The 27600-nt window shown below is 39.7% G+C and overlaps 1 protein-coding gene across 1 annotated transcript in view; it reads left to right on the top strand.

Moving 5' to 3' along the window:
• The first annotated feature begins 1587 nt into the window (after positions 1–1587).
• The window catches only part of tbl1xr1a (TBL1X/Y related 1a), a 62309-nt gene continuing 36296 nt past the window's right edge, over positions 1588–27600 (top strand). Inside the window, exon 1 of the mRNA XM_033621413.2 lies at positions 1588–1864. The gene's annotated coding sequence lies outside the window, so the exon portion shown is untranslated. The remainder of the gene's footprint in view (positions 1865–27600) is intronic.

Genomic DNA, 27600 nt, shown 5'->3' with positions numbered 1-27600 from the left:
AATTGCCAAAGGTATCAAAGTATAACCTTGTTGTGATAAATGTAGGGGTCGTCACAGCTGCTCGGGTGATCCTCAGATTCTGGGAAAATACATCAGCTCCAGATTTCTTTTTTTTTTGGGGGGGCCATTTTGCCTTTAATCGATAGGGCAGTTAAGAGTGAAAGGGGGAAAGAGAGAGAGGGAGTGACATGCAGCAAAGGGCCACAGGCTGGAGTTGAACAGGCTTGTATATGGGGCACCTGCTCTATCCACTAAGCCACCGACGCCCGAGATTTTTTTTTTTAAAATGGAGGGAATCTATATTACGAGTTGCGTCATTTGAACATATTGTTAGCTAGGGTCAACGATGAAGCTGAAAGCTTTAAGAGGTCATGGGCAGGCTTTTTTGTTTGTAACATGTCTGCTGCACTGTAATGATATGGTGTTTAGTAGTACTGCTATGGTTGCTAAATTACTTTATTAGGTCTAAGAATGTGTAGCTACCAGGGGCCTGTGAATATGTTGAGGTCTAATAACAATGATGTCGGTTTGTTCAGATTTGACTGAATAGATAAATAAAAATTTTAATTATATTTGGAGATATGGTACTCGAGGATTACAGCACCCGACATATTGACACAACACCTCTTTATCCTGTTAAAATAATACTCACAACTTGGATTAATTTTTACGAAAAACACTTGATTCTTTTGATCCGAGGACCTTTATGGACTAAAGGAATATGAATAACTTACAGAGATATCAAGGAATGGACACATAAATTGATATAGGCCTTTATTTCTCAAAACAAACCCAGGCTAAAAACAGGGACTAGGTTTTTAATTCAAGTTTTAGGGTAATTTGGTAAAGGTGCAGTGACAAAACCTAAAAGGCTATTTCACCTGTGCATGCATATAGGTAAAGACTTTCTACTTGGATTTAACGGTACTTTTATGAATTGGTAAAGATACATTTTCATTGTTGTAAACAACATCTTGGGTTTACATATGGTTTAAATCAAAGACACACGTGGATCAGGTATAATTAGTCTATAATTAAAATTAACTTAATATTTGTATGACTAAATTAAAATGAATATATATAAATAATTCAGTTGTGTCAGAAAAATGCTGGAACGTAATTTCAAAGTATTTTAGTTAACTGCTATTACTGATTATTCAGGCAATGATGTAGCTCAAATATTAAAAATAAACAACAACATTACATAATTTAGGTGCAACATACAATTTAATAAAAATGTGGTCTATATCTTATTTTATCTGTGAATTTCACTTACAACAGCAAAACTAGCATTCCTAAAGCTACAATCCAAATAAGGCTATGTAGACTATTAATCATAATATTGAGCTTTAAAAACAATATTGGTCAAAAATTAATTTTCACAAAAAAAAAATGTGTTTTGTTTGTGAAGAGTTACCGCCAACCTCGGCCCGACTACACCATCCTTTTCCATACTGCGACACCCATTTTGATGTTTATGTGACTGGAGTGTGCTTCCTGCAGCGAGGAGCTCAGGCCTACCTCATTTTCGCCTGGCAGGTCAGCTGCTCTGTGTTTCAGTCTGAAGCCGTTGGCTGCTACTGAACCGTTTGGCTCTTTTCTCTACTAGCGAGCAAACCTACAATCTAGACCCAACTGTCCATCCAGCTCATTTTTAAGGGGATTTATCATTATATATGCCCGTGTATCCAAAACACATCGGTCATTGGGGATTCCTAGCACCGGTTGGCCGGGTCTGAAGGCCGTTATAACGCTTTTTCGAGGTTTAATTAGAGCTAGAAAACAACGGTGGTGGAGGAGGAGGAGATTCCATATTAGGAGCACAGAGGAGAAGGCACCCCCCTTGTGTGATTTGGAGCTTTTGGTGAGTGTTTATCGTAATTTTACGTTATTATTGCTGTTATAAATTATACCACCGTGTAGCGGGACCACATAGGACTGTATATACGAGGTTTGGGCGGGTTATTGCGCTGTTTTGAACGTTTATTTTTATATTTTCTCTCGGGGTGGGGGATGGGCAGCGTCAGCGCGTGAGTAGGCGCGCGCGCGCACTGTGCATGTGTTCGTAGGGCAGTTCTCGTGGTCGGTTTGTGTTTGTGAGCGCGCCCTTCCTTCCTGCAACTGCTGCTAGCATTGAATTAAAACCACTTCAGTGATTTTTAATCTTAAACATGAAAATATCTTTTCTAACATACATGTCATGCTATCAGAACCAGCACTGAAAATTAATTTGTTTTGCTTTTCAGTCTAACTTTTTACTTTACTATTTTGTTTTGTTTTTGTGAATTTAAATACGTTATACATTTTGTATTCATGCTTTTATTTTTTTACTTAACATTACTGTAACTACACCGTGTTTGAATGCATGTTGTACCTGTTTTGATATATATTTAAGTGTTAAAATAAGTTAGAATATTGTTACAAACCAGCAACAGTTACGAATAGTTATGAATTGAAACAGAAACTGTAGTTTTAGCAGTGTTAGCACTGTGTCCTATAGTTGTACTCACCAGTTAGGTGTTGTTCTTTGCAGGCCCATAGTTAGTACCAGTTAAAGATGATGTTGCTGTTTAACCTTGATTGTCTGCAACATACAATATTATATTATTTTTCTATTAGATACTATTTTATTACCTTTGTGTCAGTCTTATTCAAAGCTTTCTACAGTGCTTTGCAGCTGGTTGTTCCAAAGCCATGGGCAATGGGGGGGAGGGGTGAATACACACACACACACACACACACACACACACACACACCCAGGAGGGCCACTTGCCAACCTTGTGAAGCTCAACTCAATGACACAATGTACCAGTCCCAGATAAGCCTTCAGTATCTGTGCTAGCAAGGAAAAGGCTGGTACAGACTCTGTTTAGCTATAGTCAGAATTCACAGACCAACTGGGTTAAGGTACTTTTAGGTGTGACTTGAAATGTAAATCAAATATTTTGTTGTTGAACAAACTTCTTTTCTAAATTACTTATAGTTTCTATTATCCTGTTGCCCACTTGAGTAATTGCTCTTGTTGTATTGTTCTGATCCAACAGAGTGTTGCAGGATGATTTTTTTTTTTTTTTTGGTCGCAGAAAGTAGCATTGCTCTTGTTCCCTCGTCAAAAAGCCAATTGGGAAAATCCCACTGGATTTTGGATTATTGCAGAAATAAGCTCTGTGGCAAACAAACGATTATGATACTTACACATTTAGTTCAGCAAGATTATTAACACCACTGTTATGATTTTTGAAGCGCAAATGCAAGTGCAGATTTTCCCACAAATTGATTTATTTGTGGCAGCCCGCCATGATTCAAACATTTGCTGCTATGTTTTGATTAGGGATGCACCGAAATGAAAATTTGTGGCCGAAGCTGAATAAAATTAAACGCTTGGCCGAATACCGAGTACCGAATACCGAATACTGTTGTTTAGTTTTTCATTAGTTTTTGCAGATAAACCTCCTCCAGATTAGTGTTGTCACAGTACCAAAATTGGGACCCCCGTTCAACACACAACCGGCGGGACTCTCCGTTTCGTTTCTGCTGCTGGTTGAAATTTGTACTCACACAGCGTGCTGAATGATTTATTTTGCTCGCACAAAACTATTTTTAGTCGCAAATTCGAGTGCGGTGACGGATGGAGTAAAATAACACACTGCCGACATTTTACTCCGTCCGTCACCGCACGCTGTTTGATTGTGTTATCAAGACACGCCGCTATTATTCGGCCTTACTTTGCACTTATTCCACCGAATACCGAGTGTGTGTTTTTTTGCAATATTCGGCTGAATATATTCGGTGCATCCCTAGTTTTGATGTTCTATGTTTGGAGCTGGACCGTTTATTTGGTGCACTGTTGTGATGTGTACACCATTTGGTTATTCATTGCACCAAATGTTCGTAGCATAAAGCATATTCTGGACAGAGAGAGAGCAGCAGAACTGTAGGCACGGGGAAAGTGAAACATAACCATTCATTTTGCTGGGTCTAAAAATTTGCTTTCACTCACAAACAGCTGCTCCTCTCACCCACTGATTTGATCAGCCCTGCAACTCAAAATAAAGTTCGACTACACTGTGTTGACGGGCCCACAAACAATGCTGAATTTGGGAAAGGGACTGATACACATGGACACAGGAAAGAAAAACACAAATGGAAAGTCATCAAGGATACTCATATCTGGGTTTTAGGACTCATTCCTGCACCACTCAGTATTGCTTAAAGTAGGTTATGTAGCCTAAATAATACTATATAAGACAGTGTCCTGATGAGGTAGAGGTGCTTAATCCATTATTTAATATATTGGAAAACCTTTGAGTGCATTATCTCAAATAAACCATACCCACTTTGCAAAAGAAAGGAGATGCAGTGTTTACTGGTTGTTAGTCATAGAGCTCAACCAATACTGGCTTTTTGAAATTCATACTACTATTGAGATTTGGAATTTATATCAGATATGTCTATGATTTTTTAAACATAAATACAAAACATAACATGAAGCAGAACATCTGTGGTCATTGGTTACCTGTAGTTATTGTATTTGGTCAGGAATCATTGACTTTAGTTGCTCCTAATTTTCCAGTATTTAGCTGGTTGAGCATGTTGATTATATCCCATATATAAGCTTTTTTTCTGATCGCATGATATAATTAGTTTTTTTTTCTTTTTGGATTCCCATCACTGACTACTGTCTAGTTATTTCCTCTCATAAAAGTGAACAACATATGTGCATGTCAGCTGGCTGTCAGTCCTTGTCATGTATTGAAGTGCAATTCATAACAGAAGATCTGAGGCAACACACCATTCGTAATCACGAATCATAATCACGATTATTTTGGTCAAAATTGAAATCACGATTATGCAAACCATTATGCGGTGCACGTGATGACTTATTTACACGACGGCATGTCATTTCTGTCTCCACATGATTGCGCGTTTACAATTCTCCTCACGGCGGAGTTCGGCCCTGATGTGCGCACACACACACACACACAGACCAACCTCTCTCGCTCTCCCTATGCCATTTTTCGCACGCTGTTTTTGAAATCTTTGGCGATCACCTGCCACTCACATTTTTCGATTTCACCTACTTGACTGGCTCGTGGAGTGAATAGAGGAGAGGAGGAGAGGAGGCGGTATTACGCATGTGCGGCTTCCGGGTGCATTTGATTTGCAACACAAGACAACGAGAGTAAACTGACAAGAAGCGCATAATTGTTTTATGCACTTCTTGTCAGTTTATTTATATTTTGTTTTCATGATCGTTGAAAGGCCAAATCGTAATCTAGATTAAAATTCGATTAATCGAGCAGCCCTACTACAAAGCCAGTTCAACTTACCCAGGATATCTTCTCGCTATCTGGTTTTACTAACCCTAGTCTCGCTCACCAGACCTTTCTCAAGAAAAGAAAGGTCTGGCTGGGCTGACTCTCACTTTAAGATTGGAGAAAAAAACGTCCCGGCTGCTTGTATTTCTTTCAACCAATCACAATCGTTCTGGGCGGTGCCACAGCAACGGTGCGCTTGCAAAAATATTGCCGGGGGGAAACAGGTTTTAGTGTAACATGCCCACAAAAATATCGCCTACAGGACGCGAACCATGGCAGAAAAATGGCTACATCCCCACAAGATCAAACACTGCAAAAGTTAGTAAAGGACGTGTTGAAAACAGTTGAAAACTGCTACACAACCGGAGGTGGTAGGGCGGGACTTCAGCGGGTGGCTCGTTCCGCCCAATGAGAAGCTGATCTATGCAGCGAACTTCCGCCCACTCAGACTATACTAACGCTAACACTGGCCGTCTGGATAACCGGTACTACAAAGCTGGTTATCAACCAGTTCAGTCAACTCTGGGTTTTCCTATCCAGCCAGTGCATGTGAAAGGGGCGGGGTTGTTAATTGTGAGCCTCATTATCAGAACCATGAATGAAGTAGGCACAAATTTGATGAAATGGTAGCGAAAATGTTTGCGTCTACGAGACTTTAAAATGTCAATGCGCGGGATGTAAACAACAGATGTAATCTTAAAATGGAAGATTCAGAAGCATTGAAAACACCATTCAAAAATTCACCGTCATCCGAGATTTAAATTACGTGCAGGTATCACAGCGCTATGGACCTGTGTGACATTAGTGTAGAGTATTTTTTGTCGTTAGTTGGATGATGGTGAAACTACTTGAATATGTGACACAAAACATCTTAAAGTAATGTCAGACTGTTTCTGCTGCTGAAGTAAAGAGTGGAAAAGTAGTTAATGACTAATGAGGTCTATCTGACTGAAATGTTACATCTATAATAATGGGAGCCAATTAACATTGTGTGGATTATTTTACTAATAAAATACCTGTTTTATTGTAGTTCTCATCACATAGTAGGGCTGTCAAAATTGCTCAAAAATGACGTTTGAATATTCCTTCTAAAAATAACTCATAGGTTCGAACCATTCGAATATTTTTTTTTCTGTCTTATGTCCACAAGAGGGCATACTAATACAAGGAAACATGCTTATATATGTATTTATACAAGGAAACGTAATTACTTGTAGGTATTTTTATTTCAACATAAATGTCTTTGAAAACATTTACATACCTACACATTAAAACACATAAAACAATTATCTATAACGTTACGTTATAAACGACCGCGGACCTCTCGCTCACCCCCCCTCTCTGACCCGTCCGGCCACACCGCCCGCGGAAGCGCTGCGAATAGCCTCGAAGCACTGGACCGTGACCGGCTTGCGCCCTGCAGCGATCATTTCGGCGTCTGGTCTATTTTCTGCGCGAGCCGCGAGCGAATGTGTCAAGCCGGGTGACGGAGACAACAGCTGGGAGCGGAACCGCTTGTCGACCAGCGTGGAGAAATGCGCGTCTGATGCCAACACCCACTCGCAAAGAGGACAGCTGCGGTGGTGTTTTTTTTTCTCTCCACAATCGAATATCAATTTTCACATTCGAAGGTCCATTTTTTTTTCAAATTCGAATTTAAATTTGAATTTAGAATATTCGTTGACAGCCCTATCACATAGGTGTCTTGTGTTATTTTGAGCTGTAGTGATGGAATCAGAGTGTAAAAGTAGCCCCACTGTCAGCAGTCACTGCAGACTGAAATAAACTAAGCAATTTCAAATAGTGCTAAAATCATGTGTTTAGTGTTGTAAATGATCTCTGTGTTTGTTAAAAGCTCTGTTTTAAAACCAGTGGAAATAGAGCCCTGGAAATTAAATGATTCTACTGACCTATAATGGCACATAGGCTCCTCTTTTTTCACCTGTTAATCTGGACTTTCATTCATGGATACTTTTTTCTTCAGTGATCTGATTGAAGATCACCTGATCTGAAGTTAACATGCTTTGGAGCAGGTTAGCTGTTCAGCATAAGTTGCCACAGTGATTTATCCCAGTTAAAAGAGAACCAGCTTTGTAGTACTGAAAACCCAGAGTTAACCCTGAAGTTACCTCGCTAACTCCAAATCCTGCTTCGTAGTACAGGCCTCAGGAGTGTTAAATTTTCAGTAATTATTACTAGACTAATATTTTTGATGACTTTGTTGGTTACCATTAGAACTGGGTATCGCTACCCGATACCTCTCTAGTTTCAATGGCAATAACCTAGTAGTAGTTGCATCAAAGCTTTTCCAGTCAAACGATTGCTGCATTTGCTCCTTTTTGTACCCAGATCCAGCAAAAATGACTATTTGTATGGTTGTATTTGCAGCCAATCACCGCAAGCATTATTTGATTTAGCCTAATGCAACTTATGATTGGCCCACTATCGAAACAGCTACAACCCAGACAGTCTGGTGTAGCCTTGCAATGGTACCAGATTTTCGTGGTTTGATAACTGTCTCAGAAAATTTTGCCATTTTACAGTATCATATATTATAGAATTTATTATCAGTCAGAATGACCCTTCAGTGAACGAAAATGGAAGGGCTCCTTTGGTTAAATAAGCATTTTATTACTATGGTTGAAACTATGGAGAAAACTTCAGGGGCAACTGCTGCAAAAAGGCATTAATTGAAGCACTCTATTGGTATTGATGTTATTTTAAGATTACTGGTACTGGCACTGGTATCATATTTTTAATGGTATCCAGCTCTACTAACCACTCAAGAACTGGGCACCTCGAAAATATAACCTCTCAGGTGTGTTACTGAAGCAGTCCTGTTGCTTAACTCACATGCAATGTGGGTCGATAGCTCATGTTAAAAGGTTGTCCTGTGTCCATTGTTGATGACCCACATTAAGATCAGGGTCATGCCTGCACATGTAATGTGTATTGTTTGGTAAAAAAAGGGTCTGAGCAATTAATTGGTTGATCATATGCACTGTGTGTTGGGCTCTCTTCTGCTCTCTTATGTTGTATTATGCCACAAATTGTATCTGATATTTTGTCTACTCCCAAGTCGATCATGTTTTAACAGCAGATGTAGTTTTTTTGCTACTAAAAATCCCTTTTCGTAGTGGTTTTTCTCTGATGCTGAGAGGAGAAAACAAAGCTAATCTGTACCTGAGTGCTCTGTGGTCCTTCAGAATACATCAGAGAATTATGGAAGTAAACTAGACTGCCTCATCTGGCTAAAGTGATAAATAGTACATCTATAAGTATTGTAAACATAGATACAGGGGTGTCGGTGCTTAGTGGATAGAGCAGGTGCCCCATGTACAAGGCTGTTGCTGCAGCGGCCCGGGTGCGACTCCAGCCTGTGGCCCTTTGCTGCATGTCATTACCCCTCTCTCTCTTCCCCCTTCATGCTCAACTGTCCTATCTCTAAAGGCTAAAATGCCCCAAAAATATCTTAAAAAACAAACAAACATAGATACAGGATATGTGTTTATAGTCAGAAATCAGCGAAGTGTTTTCTGTAAATGCAGAACACAACTTGTCCTGAAAGTAACAACTGCGTATTATTGGCTCCAGTAGCGGTAATAGGTAATGTTAAGAAAACTGTTACATCAGTAGAGTTATGTAAGCAACAGATGATCTTGTGTCGTCAACTGGCAATGCATCTTTTCTGCTACTTTTGGTTCATCTTTCATGATTCCACAGTATTGTAAGTAGTAAAAAGTGTGACATGAATGAAATGCTTACTCTTTGCCTTGGTTATGGATGTAGCAATTCTTTTTTTCTCCAGTTTTTAAAAGAAGTTGTAGAATATTAGAAAGCCTTGAATGGCTGTAATTCAGTTTCCTGAACGAATGCACTACAGAAAAGTGGGGAAGCAAAGATTCATGCAAATCTGACTGGTGTTTGCTTATTAATGACCATACTGTAGCTGACACCAGAATTTGAACTGGGATGTAGTCATTTGTTTCTTGTGAAGCTTCAGTTGGTAATTTGGACAAAGAAGAAAGCTAGATGTGTACATTTAAATCTTCTATAGTGCACTTCAGCTGTGACCAGAAAGGTCTTTGAAATACAACGTAAACACTGATAGTATATTGGATTTGCTCATATGTTGTGAGCAAATTCAGGACACAAGAATACGGTTAGTTACAGAGCAGGCAGCTGAGTCATGTTATCTACACAGGACACATTGATTAGTTGGCCTTATTAAATCACAGAGGACGAGTGGTGGAGTAGTACAGTTATGTAACCAGTTCTCGTCAGTGTTGTGAATTGAAAAGGGAAAGACAAAATGGACAAAGAAGTGCAGTGAGTGAAAATGTCTTTCTCGGTTAGGTAATGGCCTGACATGAGATGGAGGAAGACACAAATATGGAACAGCCCTGGATCCTATACATGTGCAGAGATAAGGAGAAAGATTTGCTATAATGTATATTATATATGAGTCACACTTAGCCTACATACACACAAAGTCCATAGTTTGTGTGCATAATTTTAGTGATGCTGGTAATTTGATGATGGTTGGCTAAATTAAATTGAGTTGTAGATAGAAATACTATACAGTGTTGTGTAATGGTGGTGTTTGAGGGGAAGGCGTGGCAAATACTATTAACACGTAACTATGCAATGCAGAACAATAACACCACAGTAAAACCTCAGAAATGGTCACAGAGTTAAAGCACAACCTGATGATGCATTCCTGTTAATCATTCAGCAAGCTGATATTGTTTAGTCTTGGGAGATCTTTACATAAATCACAAACATTACATAAAAACACATTATTCAATAACACACCAGTGATTAAAAACAGTCTTGTTTATGTGTTACAATTAAAAGGATAATGAGGATAGTTTTAAACCACAAAAGCTGCAGTACTGATTATAACCGACACAAGGTTTCCCACACTTCAGTTTATTTGTGGCGGCCTGCCATGATTAAATCCTCTGCTGCCATACCACCGCCCATTAGGAGTGCTATTGGAATATATATATCGTTCAGTTATTTATAACACCACACTCAGGGGGGCACTGGGTTAGGGGCGCCCCCCCCAATATAATGGTAGGGGAAACACTGAAGTTAGCTACGGTTGGCCAGTGGCAAACTGGTACCATGGTGGACAACTTAACAGCTCTGCACATTCCATCCATCCAAAAATGCATTGCTCTGGATATAGATTTTGCCATGTTGGCACCAGCTTCTTCTTCTGTTACTCATTTAATTTCATCAATTTCCAGGTCAAAGACCAGGGTGGAAACTGTGGAGCATGCTTAGACCGCCAAGGCCAGTTTGGGTACGATTGACTGTATACATGCAGGAGTAATTCCACTCCCAATGGCATCATGTGGTGTGTTACTCCGACTTTGAGGAATTTGATTTACTACAGTTTCAGTCAGACTAACATGTTCACATCTATTTTAAAAGTCCAGTTTTAGTCAGACAAACACAATAAATAGATTTTTCTCGAATGCCATGTAAACGTACTGACTGAGACAGAGACAGAGACAGCGGAACATCAGGCGCATAAAAAGTCAAACTTAGTCGTTCATTTGCTGGGTGTAAAAGTTTGCATCCAATGGCAGTAGTTGCTCCTCTCATCCATCGATCTGATCAGATCAGCTGCGAACAGATCCACACATGAATAATCCACTCCGGGAGTCACAAACTGCCGCTGAGCTCCACCTGCACTGCATTCACGGATCCATAACCCCTCCCTATATTCTGTGGGAAACACTGCAACATTAAATATACTTTAGGATTTTCCTAAAAAACGATGTGTAGACACATACAGAAGTAACCCCTCTGAATAATTAATTATGACCCACTAGAAGAGTGTGGTGGTGTATTTTTCTTCAGAGACTCTGCGCTCTGCCTGTATTTTCCTTGTGGACATGGGCAGAGGATGATTTTTCTGCCATGCTAGCTTTTGCACTTACGCAGATGCTAAAAGAGAGAAATAAAATGAGACCTTAGAGCAAGACAGTTGTTGGTTTGAGTCCACTGGCTGGCTCTATGTGATGTCTTCATTTTCTCTCCATGTCTGTGGGGGTTACCTGGGGGTTTGATACCCTGCAGTCTAAAGACACACAGGTTAGGTGAATTAGCGACAGTAAATTGCCTGTAGGTGTGAATGGCTGACTGTCTATACTATAAAACACTTGGCCTGCAAGTGTGTGGAACTGAAATTGGTCATGATAATGTCAATAAGATAGACAACTTGTTGAAGAAAGAAAAAAAACAACAAAAGCAGAAATTATATCCTGTATGTTGTAAGTCATCATGTGCAAAAATACATATTATATTTTGGTCCTTTTGAGTGTATTTGTTCAAAGAAAATGCAGAACAGCTCTATGATTTGTACACAAGTACACAAATGGCTTTGAAGGAAAAGATAAAAGTAGATGCTCAAACATACCCATACCGCAGGTCTGCTCGCACACACACACACACACACACACACACACACACACACACAGAGTTGACAGGAGTCACATGGTGTGTGTGTGTGGCAACCCCAGGGGTCAAGTTCAACACTGTGAAGAATGTGTCTGTGCTTGGTGGCCCTCCCCCTCCTTACCCACAAGGCTTTGAAGTTTACTGGCCTGCAGCACCTCTTCCCTTTGCTGCACAGAGACCCAGGGTGATTATTTGTACTCCAGCTTCCGTCCCAACCTCTGGAAAATCACAGTTTTGTTGGCTATATAAATTAGAGATGCTTGATTACCTTGGGGCTGGGCAGTGTGGCCTATAAATAATATCACAATGTTTTTAGGCTTTATTGCAATACACAATATATACATCTTGATGATTGAAATCTCTAAACTACTTCAGACTACTAAATAAACTACTGTTACAATAAAGTTAAAAAATGCACTGTTACAATCAAGTTAGAGTCCTGGTAAATCAAGGTAAATAAAGTACTTTTGTAATTAAGATGAATAAAGTATTGTTATAATAAAGATTAAAAAAACAGTTAAACTATAGGACAGTAAAGTACATTTATAATAATGAATGAAATGAAATTATAATGAATAAAAAGTAATGTAATAAAATAAACATAAATTAAGTACTGTTATGGCCTGATGAAGTTAAATAATGTTAGTTTTGTCTTGAGAAAGGTAATTAAGGCACTGTTACATAAACGTTGAATAAATGACAGTTTAAGTTAAATAAAGTACTGTAATAAAATAAAGGTAGATAAAGTACTGTTATGGGCTGATAAAGTTAAAGCACTTTTACAATAAAGGTAAATAAAGTACTGTTATAATAAAGTTAAAGGAGCTATATGTAATAGTCGTAAAATCATCCTAATATGTCACAGAGACTAAGGAATAATGTTAAAATAACATACTGATCTCACCGACAACAATAGTACAGCCAGAATATTCGCATTTTACTGTTAGACTTATACTGTTACAATAAAGGTAGATAAAGCAGAAAGTCAAGCAGAGCCATTGGTGCTTTTATTCTGAAGCACCTGGCTTGTGTAGGGCCTGATGTATTGATGTTTTAGCTGTAAACTTGAAGCTTCCAGTCAACAGTAAAATTAGTGGAGAGTTAAACAGCGATGTTGTTAAACATGGATATATTCACTGTGAGTGGGAAACAAACTAATAGCTCTTCAGTTCAGAAAAATGATATTTGCAAGTTGCATTGGCGCTCCATTGTTGCAAAATGGGCTAAATGGTCGGGTTCTGGAGCCCAGCAGACACTAAAGTCATGTTTTTCTTTCTTTGTTTTTTTTGTGTGTCTGTGAGAGGGAGAGAGCCACAGGAGAGTTCAAGAGAACCAAATGTCAAAGCAAGTCTCATGCCAGTGTCTTAAATGATTTACAGTTATACCTGATGCTCGTGTCATTTTATTCATCCCATGTGGAACAAGCCGTGATGCATCAAGTACATGTGATTTATTGATCACCCCTTGATCTTCTGATATGACATATCTGATACATTATAGAATGAAATCAAAATTAAAAAACATCTCTCTATCTTAGTGTCTCTAAATGTAGCACATGAAATAGATCAGCATATTTGATGAAATTGATGTACTTGCGTGATTCTTGCAGTTTTGAGGTGGATCCCACATGGTTAAAGGCACTTATTGTAAATTGCTTTGGATTAAAGTGTTGAACAAATGAATGTGATATAATGATATATACAAGTAGAATACATTGCAACTAATACAGGTACAGATGATAATCCAGTATGAGGACTGCTTTACCGCTCCATCAAAAATGATTAATCCAGCTTTGTGATGACCTGTTAAAAGATCCTTAAGACTGGGACGGTTTCATTTTGTGTTTTGTGAGTTGCTTAAATATTTGTGCCATATGGACTATCATAATTCACTTGCAGGCTACAAGTTACATCAGACAAGTCAACTCTCACATTTTGGCAAAAATAGTACTGGTTCAAAATAACGCAGCCTCCTCATTTGTTTCAGTGAAACCACCGGGTTGGCTCAGCAAGGGATGTTGCTCCAGATGCTTCCTTCCTCCACAAAAAGCCCTTCCTAAATCCTGCCCCATTTTATTCTGTGCTCCAATAAGCAAGCTTGGAACCCAGCAAAACCTTGGTCAACTTTTCCCTTTCCTGTTATACCTTTATGCAATGTACTACTAGTCTCGTCTATGTTGAAAAGAAGAATTAGGGATTGGCCAGTTATGCCATGTGCAGTCCAACTTCATCTGGCAACAAACTGTTGGCAAGTCAGATATATTCAAGAACACATGCCTTGTAGAATAGCTTGTAGGATGTAACATGTAGTATCGTTGTAACCCTACTGCCAATAGTCTTAAAGGGACATTTCACCCCCAAATAAAAAATACATATTTTGCCTCTTACCTGTAGAGCTTTTTAACAGTCTAGACTGGTTTGATGTGAGTTGACGAGTGTTGGAGATATTGGCTGTAGAGCTGTCTGCTTTCTTTCCAGTATAATGGCACTAGATGACAATCAGTTTGTGGAGCTCAAAGAGACAAAAAAAACATTTAAGAAACTCAACACCAATTTCTCTTTCCAGAAATCATGCCTCGATTAGTCAAGATAATCCACAGACCTTGTTGTGAGTGATTTCATGTAGGAGCTGTTTTCTCTCTACCAGAATACACCTGCTAGCCGCCTCTACTCATGGACAAGAGACTCAAGCTTGTAACAGCACAAAATTTAAACATCAAGCAGAGGTGTCCTCTACTGCTAGGTGAGCTAGCAGTAGGTGCATGCTTCCTTCTGTGTGGTGATGCAGCTGGGGGGGTGTAGTTTGGTAGAGGTTGCACCCTCATTAGCTGAATGGCATCAGCTGTTTAATTCATGCTATACAATCACCGCCTCATTCATGGCTGTGTGGCTATCAGCTGACTAATCACGTCCAATAACATTAATGCAGGTGAAAGTTCATTATAGCCTGACACTTTCACTGTTACTCCACTGATACGCTTATGCAATTGCTCTTGCCTCTGCAGCTCCCTCCACCACCCCAAACCTCCTCCTCATGTGCTGTATTGTTAGAGTTGATAATCTAACTAATATTTAATGCTCATATATTTAATTTTTAATTTAATTTTATATACTTTATTAATCCCTGAAGGGAAATTAAATTTTTCACTCTGTTTGTCAATTACACACAGGTTTGAACACACACATGCACAAACTGGACCTATACATGCACTAAGTGGAGAGATGTCAGAGTGGGCTGCCCATGACAGGCGCTCCGAGCAGTTGGGGGGTTCGGTGCCTTGCTCAGGGGCACCTCGGCAGTGCCCAGGAGGTGAGCTGGCACCTCTCCAGCTACCAGTCCACGCTCCATATTTTGGACTGGACAGGGACTTGGAACTGGCGACCCTCCGGTTCCCAACCCAAGTCCCTATGGACTGAGATACTGCCGCCCCCCTATATGTTTAATAATAGGGGATTAGTTCTCCCAGTAGAATCGTCACTGCTGGGATGCTTTAAATACTCCCTCAAAGAGTACAGCCAAATTTAAATGTGTGACCATTTACTATAAAGGGTCATCACCTTGATGCAAGCGTCTCTGATTGCACCACAAGCATCACAATTGATAGTAAACTGTGACGGGAATGCTTACTTTACTTTTACATCAACACAAGAACACCATGCTGCAACTGCACTGTGAGAGCAGATTTGATCCTGTAGTGTGAACTGCTGAACCACCTGTGGACTGCTGTGTGGCCCAGTACAGTGCTCTTTATGTCATACATGTTAGATTTTGTCTAAGGAGTGTCATTGTGGGTGTGTAGTAAGACTGAAATCTGAGAATGATACTAGTCTAAGCAGAGGTTGTGCTAGACTTTTTCGTCGCCGGTCATTTTGACCGACAGGGTCGTAAAAATCCGGTCATAATCTATTTTTACCGGTCATTTTAATTTTATTTATTATTTTATAATTTAAAATAACACAACAGTGCATAATCGAACACATTTTTCAATACCCTAATCACTTCATTACAATTTAAATTTTGTGTCACCGAGCCTACAGACATAACTAGGCCTACATAAGTAAAATGGTCAGAACAATATGCCCTATTCATTCAGTGTTTATCCAACACGCTCAATACATGGACATGCAATGACAAATTGTCATTAACTTATTACGTTATAAAAAACGATTAAAATATGGACTTACTCATGTTTAAAATGACCTGTTGAAGTGAAAAAACGAGTACTGACAGGAACAGACGAGTGGAGTCGATGTTTAACCGGCACGGAGAGCGCAGGAGAAATGCGCTGCCTGTGTGGACAGTCAAGTGCCTAGTATACTCGCAGGACTTCTGCGGCACTAACGCATCTGGTGTGTCCAGGCTGTCATGTCAACAATGCTACATGAAGCAGATGAATGACTTTTTCTCTGCAGTGTGAAAACAGCAGCCACTTAAACCACTAACTGTGCACTCCGCCACCAAGTGGGCAGGGGTGGTAATTGCAACCGGTCAAATGACCGACGGCCTTCAGATTTTCCGGTCATTGTTGTAAAAAACCGGTCAATGACCGAGAATAACCAGTTAACGCGACCCCTGAGTCTAAGCCAATGGGAGTGTAGATTATTTGTAAAATGTATATTTCAATTTATTACAATGTAAAAAGGCCTACTTATTGAATGCAGCAACATAGGGCTACTTAATAAGTTACTGTTATTTAAAAACCATTTTTATTTGTGTCCTGTGTAGGGATGTCAGTTTTAGTTCATTTTGCTTTCGATAACCTGACATCCATTAACCGGTAACTAACCACTTGATTTAAAAAAAATTCAAAAAACACAAAATGGTGTGAAGTACAAGATGCTTTACTTTTAGTCTGGTGCTCCATTGACTCAGTGAGCTTCAGTATTGCATTTCAAAGCACTATCCATTTAGAGGGAATTCCATGTCAACTTGCAGAGACATAGTGAGCAGATAAATTAACCTATAGACTGACAATCATAAACGGTTATAAATATTCTCAGTGTTTAAGAGATTAATGGTGAACCGTTGACATCCCTAGTCCTGTGTTTTTAAGATCCAATTAGTAGGCTTACTGTTGCACATTTAACAAAATACTCAAAATAAGACCTAAGGCCCAGTCTCATTAAACATTTTTCTTACTTTTGATGAAGTGGACCTGGTTTGAAATAAAAAGCAGGTCTGTTCATTGGTAAATGAGATGTAAAGTGGCATAGCTAGAGTTCTTGATTTGATGGGATGTCAAACTTAATACTTTGCCTGTGAGACCTGTGAACGTAGTGGTTCTATCATTAATACTGTCTAAGTGTTTGGAACGTACTCTCGATTTTTCCTACATAGAGTATTACAAGGTGGCCACCTCTGTTAAATTTCATGCCACCTCCAGCTCTCAACAAAAGTCTTGCAGGTGTCTTCATGGAAAACACTTTTTTTCTAACAAGGGTTGCACTTTATGGATTTCTGTTATTTCTACTTACATTTGGCAGTATGCCAGTGTGGTGGCACCATCATAATCAGCACACTGCACTGGTAAATGCCTGCTTAAACTTTATCAGCAGAATTCTTTTGTTTTGAAAGATATTTAGTATTTTTATATTTGTGGTCACATTCAAATTCTCAAACATAGTTTAACAATGTCACACGATGTGCTTCTTCAGTCCACAAACAAGTATTACTAGGACCAGAGAAAATTGCAGATGAACATTAATATTCAGGAATTCACATTGTAAACAAAATGGACTATCCATGTAACAATTTGGTCTCAATTTAGCACATTGACCATACACTGTGCAGACAATCACCAGAGTCCAACCTTGTCTTCTTTATTTCTAATCGTTCTTAATGAACATAACATCCCATCATGTTATTTTTCCAGCTTTGCAGTGAAACAGTGCAGACAACTTTAAAAGGTAATAATTATAGTTACTGTGGAGATGCTGTTTATTTGACCAGCCAGAAACAGGGTGCCTTTATTTTTTAATATTTTAATGAAATATGCTTAAATATGATAATTTTCATTTTCTTCAATCATATAAATATTAGAACTCCTAAATTACCATGCCTTTTAAAAGTGTTTAAAGACAGGATACAGATGTGTGCACATTATGAGGACGGTTACCACCTCAGGAAACCACCAAGAACAACCCTGTATGGAGCAGTTGGTGGAACATTAAAAATTGTCCAAAATCATTATCATAAGGCAGCATCATGATATATTTTGTTCAAAATATAAACACATTTTGTTGTAGAGACAGAAATTTGTGGTTGTGACTGACTAGTTCTTTAAAGACGAGTTCTGTCCATGCTGACATCAGAAGTACTGATTGTGTAAAATTGGTACCGTGGGCAGCCTGTGCTTCTAAACGTGCTCCTGTGTTTACATTAGTGATTCTGCCTGTGCAGTGGGAGATTGTCCACTGATACCTGAAGATATGACAACTGGCCTGCTGGTATCTGTGCACCCCTGCTACCTCTGTTCCTGCTCAATGTGTTTCTTTTCCTTATCTGGTGCTTTTTCTGCTTCACTGAGTAACTTCAATTGATCCTATTGCTAAGCACGTCAAGCTTGCCAGGCTAACATGGGGCATAGGTAGTTGACATTAATAACAATGGCAGACTAACCACTCTAAGTATAAAGAAATGAATCTTTGATGTCACACAGAAGTGAACAAAAGCAGGTGTTTCATTTCTAGCCGATAAGTTATGATTTTTCTGGCTAAAATCATGACTGTTGCTTGCAGATTTTATCAGCTGTAGCTAGCTAATTAACAAACTGAGTGGGTTCAGATGAAAACGCCATCTGAATTTTTAATGTTTCTAGCTGAATGGGTTTTGAAATGATAAACGTGAAAGGGTCTAGGCACTAAATATGGTCTTGATACATAAAACAAGTAACCACATTTATAAAGGGAACAGAAGTGTCACTGTTTCAATAGATCCAAAGTAGCAGACCATGTAAAATTTGCACAGTTGATGTCAATTATATATTAATATACTAATAAGAAAATTATGAGCACCACCTTCCGAGGATGCCATTTTAACATACTTCAGAATTGTTGCAATATGAATTTCCAGCTAAGACCCAAAATGTTCCACAGTCTATCTCACCCTCTAACAGGCTGTCTGTTCAGTGTTTTAGTAGATGGGGTTTCTCCCCTCTGATGCTGCTTGTGTACTTCATGAGAGAGAGAGAAAGCAGTGGTGTATTTAACTCCGGCTAAATGTCATGGGATCCTTGCAGCGCTCTGAAGTATTGTATTGCATTATTATCAGGGATAGACGGGCTCAGCGCTGCTTCACAGGTTGATGTGTTTATCAGTAATGCAGGGTTAAATCTGAAGGATCAGTGCTTTGGTCGAGCTTGCCTTTTGTGGCTTTGGATTGGACAATATGAAAAGAAGACTGATGTCATCATGGATTTGTGGTGTTAACATACACCTAGGAATATGACCCATGTTTGTGATGTGATGTTGTTGAGTGAAAGGTTCGTGGTCCATAAGCTCCATATATACAAGGAAGCAGTGTTTTATCTCTTCTGGAAGGTGTGATGTTACAGTGGAAGCTTGCTTATGATTGGGTTTGTTGTGTCTGACATGGATTACAGTGTCTGTTGTGGAAGAGAATAGAGATTTAAGGGGCAGCCCAAAAGCTCGTCTACAATGCAGAATGAAAGGGTACAAAGAAACTGACGAATGTGAATTAAATAGAACCTGCATTATTATGAACGTGTTGCTCTTGGGGTTTATTTTTGTTTGACTGCCCTTCTGTGTTGGGTTACCTTCCCATACTTACATAATATAATGAAGTAGTGCTAGAGAACAGCTGATATGATGTGTTATGAATGGCATTAATGTTGACTGTATTAGTCCTTGTAAAACATTAGGTTTCAAGCTCAACATTAAAAAGATGTTTATATAACTTTTACAAAGTTGACATCCAGGCATGTGTCTGCATGAAATTCTTATGTTATAATCATTGTGGTAGAAAATACCACGATAAAGGTATGATTACAATATATGTTTAACATTCCTGAAATACTACAAATAACAAAAAAATAACGTAAAATTATAGGGCTGCATGATATAATCAGGCAATAGTGGAAAAAATAATATTGTTATCAAAAATTATAACCGATGAATAGAGCCAATAATTCAAAGCCAAATTGCTTTTCTCGACTTCACTGCCTCAGCATTCACACCAATAATAACACAAAGAAGAAAAAGAAGGGTGAGTGCAGCACGCTTATTAGAGAGCCAAACGTGATGTCGCCAGTGTGGACATTTTTCACTGTTTTAGAGGAAGACTACATGATTGTGCAGGGGTCTTATCTCTTTCTGTTGCTGACGTTACACTGGTTAGATGCAGCACTTAAGGACCGTTCCTGGAGCTGCCACCTTCCCAGCAAACGGTCAGTTCAATGTCTGCAAGGTTAGTTCGAGCTAACACAGCACCGTTGGCTAACATTCAACACCGAGCTGTTAAATGGTCCCAACATACCACACTGACGCCAACTGAAATGGCTCCACTCTGTCGTTAAACTCGTTAATGACAATTAATAATTAATTAGAGGCTTAGAGAATCCCTCCATTTTCTAAATAGGCTTTTATTGTGAATAATTTGTAGGAACTTGTTGTGGAGGATTCGGTGACTTGTATGTTTGCATACGGTATTTTAAATGGAGCTTCTGCCATCTGCTGGCGCTTTTTGGGTGACTGCAACAACATTTCTGCTGGCACATGAACAGACACAGTGACTCAAATAATAGTAAAAGTAATAAAAATAGGACAAGAATAACCTGGTGATATCACACACATGAAAGATGACCGGGGATAATTGGTGAGTACCATCGTGTAGTGTGTCATGTCTGTCAGCCAAGTCACGGCACGATTTTATGACTCCACAATCATGTAATATGACATAGTGACTTTCAGAACGGGCAGCAAAGTCATGTAGTGTGTCCCAGGCATAAATTCTCCTTTACCGTTTCTCCCTCTTGTATGTCGCTCATTTTCAGTGTGTGGTGTGACTGCAGCGTGTGCATGGGAGGGGGAGGGGCTGCTTAGTGCTCAGAGAGGGAGAGACGGAGAGAGAGAGGCGAGCGAGCGTAGCTTCAAGCCTGCTTTTCTGAAGCAAAACAAAAATTTAAATGTTCTAAAAAAAGAGAAAACATTGCATGTCCTGCGATGTGACTATTGCACATGCGCACATTGCGATGGCGATGTTCAAACAATATATCGTGCAGCCCTAATGTTCGCCAGGTGATGTTGTTAAACCTATAATAACTGTCAGGTAATGTTGGCCATGATGCTAACAGTTAGCCCTGTGTGTGTGTGTGTGTGTGTGTGTGTGTGTGTGTGTTTTTGTGTCTGCAGGCAGCCAGCAGTGTGAGCTACTGTCTCATGTTAAACAGAGAGGGACAGAGAGCTGAGCAAATCAATACACTACGTGCAGCTCTATGATCAAGTCAGAGTTTACACATTATAAGTTGTAAAAAAGGAAAATCAAAATTTGGCAGTTCAGTGTTGATGTTGTTGCTGGCCATCACAAATAAGTCAATGGGTGGGAAAAAATCCTTTATTTTTGTAGTGAGGGCAGGGATGGAAATGAACTTTTTATCCACCTGCCACTCAAGAGATTACCATTGTTTTTTGGGCTGGTAAAAAAGCAAATCTAGTAGCCAACTTGCATATTTTACCTGTTTAATGTTTAATTCCAGCGCTGACTGAAGGATGCACTTACTTTAGTTACTTGTGTATGATACGTTTACATGTCTAATTTGACAGATTATGTTCAAAGCATTTAATTTGAAATCTTTGGCAAAACGCTCTATAAAAGCCAAGTATGTTTGCAAAGTTTTTTTATGTACTTGTAGAGAAAAAGATGATGGTTCTATTGAGTCAGAAGTGTTTTTTGTTGTGTTAAAAATAGTGATGTCAGTTAGATTTGGTTACCACTTTTGCTCTGTACATGTTAGCTTTATAACCCTCAGGTGTGCATAAACTACAGGTTATGAACTTCTTTAAAAAAGAAAAAAAATAAATAAATAAATAAATTTCAAACAATCCATATTATGCATTCCTCTAAAATTTGGGGATGCGCAATATATATGTCGGACCGATAAATTATCGGCCGATAATGGGACATTTTTATAATTATGCATTATTCTGATAATTAATATTATAGCAGATAAATAGCGCTGATAGTACAAAGCCAGACTGCTTTCACTGACTTAACAAGGGCAGCATCTACACACCCTGACACAGTAGGTGGCGGTACATGTACCTTTTAAAGTTGGTTTGCGCGCTGCCAACAAACACAGAGAAGAAAAACAATATCAACTGCAGCAAGTGGTCGAGAGGGCAAAACACGTTGCAATATGGACGTCTTTCACAGTTCCAGGAAAAGAACAGGCCTGTGCCGAAGGTCTGATCCCCGATCGCCCAACACCCCACCATATCAGCAAACTTCCACTGTCAGACATACTCCAGAGTGTTAGCACGAGCTAATTAGCAGCAGCAGCTTACATCCAACATAGAGCTTTAATAAGGCTTGACTCTGTTAAACTTATTAATAACTGCTAGCCATGTGATGCTACAGTTAGCAATTATTTGTATCGTTACCTGGCAACCCAGTCTGGAGCATGTCTCTCTCTTTCTGGCAGTGTGTATGTGGGACACAGTTGCTTATCTGTCTGACTTGAGTGTTAATATGTGAGGTGAATCAATAGTGCATCGTTATTTTACCTTGTAGTTGATGGCTAGTCTTTCGTGGGACGGTGAGATGGATCCTGGGTGTGTTTATAAAAATTCAGCGTGAGGATATAAACATTTAATATCCCAGATGTAACGTGGACCTGCCAATGCACATCCGTTCATATGAGTCAGCTGTCTCTGTTAGTAGAGACCCGACACAGAAGTGTAGTTTATGCACTTTACTGATACACCAGAGAATTACACAGTAACAGTGGGCTTCATAATTTCCCTCTCTCTTACCATTACCAGGCGTTGACGGTAGGTTATTTGTTAATATCCCAGAAAATCTCTTTTCTACAGCCTAATGTTGGCAGGTATGGAAGAATCAGAACTGGTCTTTTTTTTTTTTGTTGTGTTAGCAATGGAATATTACATTATCCATGTTGTCGGTGAAGATTCTCAGTCATCCAGGTCATGGTAATTGTAAGTGCCATATCGTAGGCAACTGGACTTGAACTGTGCTTCTTGAAGACGTTTCGCCTCTCATCCAAGAAGCTTCTTCAGTTCTAAATGACTGGTACGAAGTTGCAGGCTATAACCTCTGTGTGGGTGGGAACCCTTGCAGAGTCTCTGCACACTAGGGCTGCTCGATTATGAAAAAAAATCACAATCACGATTATTTTGGTCAAAATTGAAATCACGATTATGCAAATGATTATGCGGCGCACGTGATGACTTATATTGTTTACACGACGGCATGTCGTTTCTGTCTACATGGTCACGCACACAATTCTCTGCTCTCTGTATCGCGCATGGCGGAGTTCGGCCCCGATGCGTGCACATACACAGACCAACCTCTCTCGCTCTCCCTCTGCCATTTTCGACACGCTGTTTTTGAAATCTTCTGCGATCACCTGCCCCTCGCATTATTTGTAGTCATCTACTTGACTGGCTTGTGGAGTTAGGAGAGGAGAGGAGAGGAGGGGCGGTATTGCGCATGCGTGGCTTCCGTAGAAGACAAAATAACATCTCCAGGCGTCCGTGCCCAAAAATCGTTTACCCTCGATTTCATTAATTTTGAAATCGTTTGACCTCAAAATCGTAATCGCGATCACCAGACGATTAATTGCACAGCCTTACTGCACACACACATGCACAGACACACACACACACACACACACACACACACTTAAAAGACCATAACAACAGGTTGGTTGTTAAAAGTTTAGGCCAGTTTACAGGGAATTAACTGCACTGGCTTTGTCTCTCTTTTTTAGGCATCCGTTCATGTTTTCATACATGATCTGATTTCTTGATGGTATTAATCAGTGCATGGCAAGTAATTAAGTTGAAATGATTATTGTGCTGCATTCCGTTTCACAATGATGGTCTTATTTTGTCTTATGTTATAAATCCAGTGCGCCCCTGACATGTGCAGTGCTCAGTCTTGCCAACTTGGTGACTTCCTTGCTGGACTAAGCAACTTTTCAGACCCTCTGGTGATTTTATTTTATGTGGACTCCAGTACATAGAAAAAGAAAACAAAAAAAGAAATAACAGTAAAAATAATAATTATATTAATAAAAATAACAACTAAGTCTGGAAGGGAAGAGAAGAAAGTATGCTAACACACAGTAACCTCATACAAATGAGGACATGTGTCCTGATACATTTCTCTGCAGGGTCACAGAGTCACAAAGCAAGTTCATAATTGTGTAGGCTTATATTTTGTTTTGATATTAGTCCAAAACCGGTCCCACGAGGTTACTCCGTTCTCCTGATCGCCATTTATTCTACTGAGCATACATTAATAAGATGCTATTTCCACCATTGCATGAACCCATTCTCTCAGTTCTGGAGCCTTTGTTGTCTCCCAGTGTCTCACGATAACTCGAAAGACAGTTATTAGACCCTCCATCATAACAGAAAATGTACACTTGGATACATTTGGTATTTGCGACTGATCCCCCAGTAAACACAGCTTTGGACTTTTGGTGATTTTATTTCTAAATATAATCTGCTGCCACCACGACCATGGCAGGTGTAGCCCATTGAGCTCCCATTATGCTATGAGGTGGAGCCCTCAGGATGCCTGCTTACATTTCATTTATGAAGGCATCACCTGAACATGTTGATTAGCAGAACAGAACTGTGAGTGGAACACAGTGTTCAGGCAGCCTCACACTGCAGATTCACACTGTGCCTAGGTAATCACTAATGGTATTGTGTGTGAATTGCTCTGGATATCTGACCATGCTTGCATGTATTGTACATGGTAGAGAATACCGAATTAAGCATATTGTCAAAGTGCTTGAGCCCTGCAACAGTGTGCCTTCTTGTGTGCATTTTAGTCAGTTTGTTTTGCCTGCCCTGTGTAAACCAGGCAAAGCTGCAGTTCAGGAATTATCAACAGGTCAGAGTCTTATGCTGGAGAATTACATTACATCACTGTTTTATTTCTTTTTATTACAATATGCCAGTATTTGAGTGCCTTAACTGAACATTAAGAATTATGTCCAGTAAGCCGCCTACAGTTGAACTACATTAAAGGTTGAGTCAAATCCACAGTTGCATAATGTTTCCAGAGTCAACGAATAATTATCATAACTATCTTGATTGATTATTGAACAATCTTGATCTCAATATTGACGAATAAAATTGTGATTGTGATTTTTGCCATAGTCAAGCAGCCCTAGTATTAATGGTCTCTTAGTTACGCTGGGATCTAACAAGCCACTGTCACTGTCATGGCCTGCCCCTCTGCACACCATTTCCACCCTAGAAGAATGTGTTAATTGTCTTTGCTGTCCTTCACTAATCTGGTAATACAGACTGGACACTTCCGTAAAGCTGAAATGAAACCATCAACATGGGCAAAGCTGACACTGACCTGAAGACATAATGCCGGGTTCACAATGGATGCAGAAGTGCCATGAAGCGAGTGCTGCCCCCATGCTTTTGGCGCCCATGTTAAGCCCATGTTGGGTCCATGTTGGGCTGTACACATTGGATGCCGGGCAGTGCTGAGTGCCCAGGCAGACTCGCAACGTGCAGCGATAGTGTCTGTGTCTGGTCTACTTTTTCCATGTGCCGTGAGCAAATCTTGCAACAAAGCACCTTGATAGTGCATTGTAAATGACATAAAGTGTATATTTAAACATAATATAAATGATCTGACTATGATAAATAATAGAATATGCATCCAGTGCTTCCATGTATTTGTCAGTTGTGTCTAAACAGAGAGTCAGAGACGAGCTGAGCCCCTGAGCCACACACACCCACACACGCAATCACACACACACACGCAATCAGAGACACACAGACACACACACAGACACAGACACAGACACACACACACACACACACACGTGATTTAAACAGAGCAGAGAGCAGAATTGCTTGCTGCTCAGCGCAGAGAAATGGCGCATGTGTGAACAGCCAGGCAGCTGCTGATGGACAGTTGCGTGACAATGAAGAGATCAGGTTGTTTCCACGTCCAGTGTAAACCCAGTGTAAGAACATAACGTGTACAATCTTGAGACGACGAGTTTCCTTTCTCTGATATATTAGGGGTTCCCACACATTCATTTGTTTGTGGCGGGCTGCCACGAATAAAACATCTGCCACCACGTTTTGATTTTCTATTTTTGGAATTCTATGTTTTCCGTTTTCTGAAATGGATATACCGTAAGGTAATGATTTGCTCTGCAGATGGAGCAGTGAAACCGAAACTTAGCCGTTCGTTGTGGGGGTCTGACTTTTGCTTTCATTCAAGAACTGCTGCTCATGTCATTCATCGATCCACTCCTTGACTCCAAACTCCACAAACTGCTGCCAAGAAAAAAAAAACGTTCCACCTGTGCTGCATTCACGGACCTGCAGAAACCTCAGAATTAAAAAAAACACAAAAAAAAAAACAAAAAACAAAAGGAACAACAAACAGAAACCCATTCTTATGATAATAGAAGATGATAGTTGAAGGTGAGAGTGACGTTCACATAATATCGTAAACAAGCCTAGTTAGCCCTATGAGCTAATACATGCTAATTTAGCCAACAACCGATTGAAAATCTGCAACAGCATTTTTTGTTGACACTAAATATCAAATGAAAGCCAGAGACTGCAACGACTTCAGTTGCTATGACCTAGAAATTCACCACTTCTAAGCAAAAGGTAGAGGATAATGTTACCACAGAGTCTGACCGGGCAAAGCCTCTCTTCCACAGGGCAGCTGCCATCCTCTCACTGCCTGCACTGCAGAGCAGCTTGCAAGCGAGGAGCACTCACTCTGCAGCTAGGAGGCCAAAATGTACCTAGAAGTACACTACACACTGAATGACAAAAATACACACACAAAAGAAACTGCTTGACCTGAAGAATCTCAGTCAACTCAGGGGTCCCCGCTGATGATCCGAATCTTAAATTGCATCTTACTTGCAAAATTGCTTGACAACACAGTGCAGTTCCTGAGGGCCTGGCCACAGCAGCTACAGCGTGACAGTGTTGTGGTTGTTTTGCCTCTGTTTGACCAGTAGAAATACACAGCCAGATGGAATGTAGCTGTATAAATACCTTACCTTACCATTTGTGAATTGAGTTAGCTCATCAATTTGAATTCATGCTTGTGAATATTGACTCTTTCAGCAAGGAATTTGCTGTGTGTTTCACAGTTTTGGCAGGACAGAGATAGGCTGATCTCTGGGGCCAGTGTCTGGGATTATCAAGGCATTTTGTTTTTATTGATCTGTATTGGCTAAGGTTGTGAAGTATACAGCTGAAACTGTTTCTGATCCTTTCTGTAGTGTAAATCGTTGTGCTCTGGGTATGACCGCTTAAAGAAAAAAAAAATAAAAATCAGTTCCTGGCAGATTTCAGGCTTGTGCTCAATGCTAACTTGTTACACAGACACCAACCACCTACCTGCACCCCCCTGTCTGATAAACAGACTGGCTAAAAATCTGACTTGATATACTGAAATGGCTCCAATGCTAATACTTGAGCTACAATACAATGAGCTGTGCTAAATAAAAAAGAATTCTGGCTGGTTTTCCAGTACTCTAATCCTAATCAATAAGTCAAAGTAAACTGCAACAAGCTAGGGTGTCTTGTCTGTTCACTTA

The sequence above is a fragment of the Epinephelus lanceolatus genome, chromosome 6 (genome assembly GCF_041903045.1).
Source record: "Epinephelus lanceolatus isolate andai-2023 chromosome 6, ASM4190304v1, whole genome shotgun sequence".
Classification (NCBI taxonomy): domain Eukaryota; kingdom Metazoa; phylum Chordata; class Actinopteri; order Perciformes; family Serranidae; genus Epinephelus; species Epinephelus lanceolatus.
Note: the sequence above shows the minus strand (reverse complement) of the source record. Positions and strands in the feature narration are given on the sequence as shown.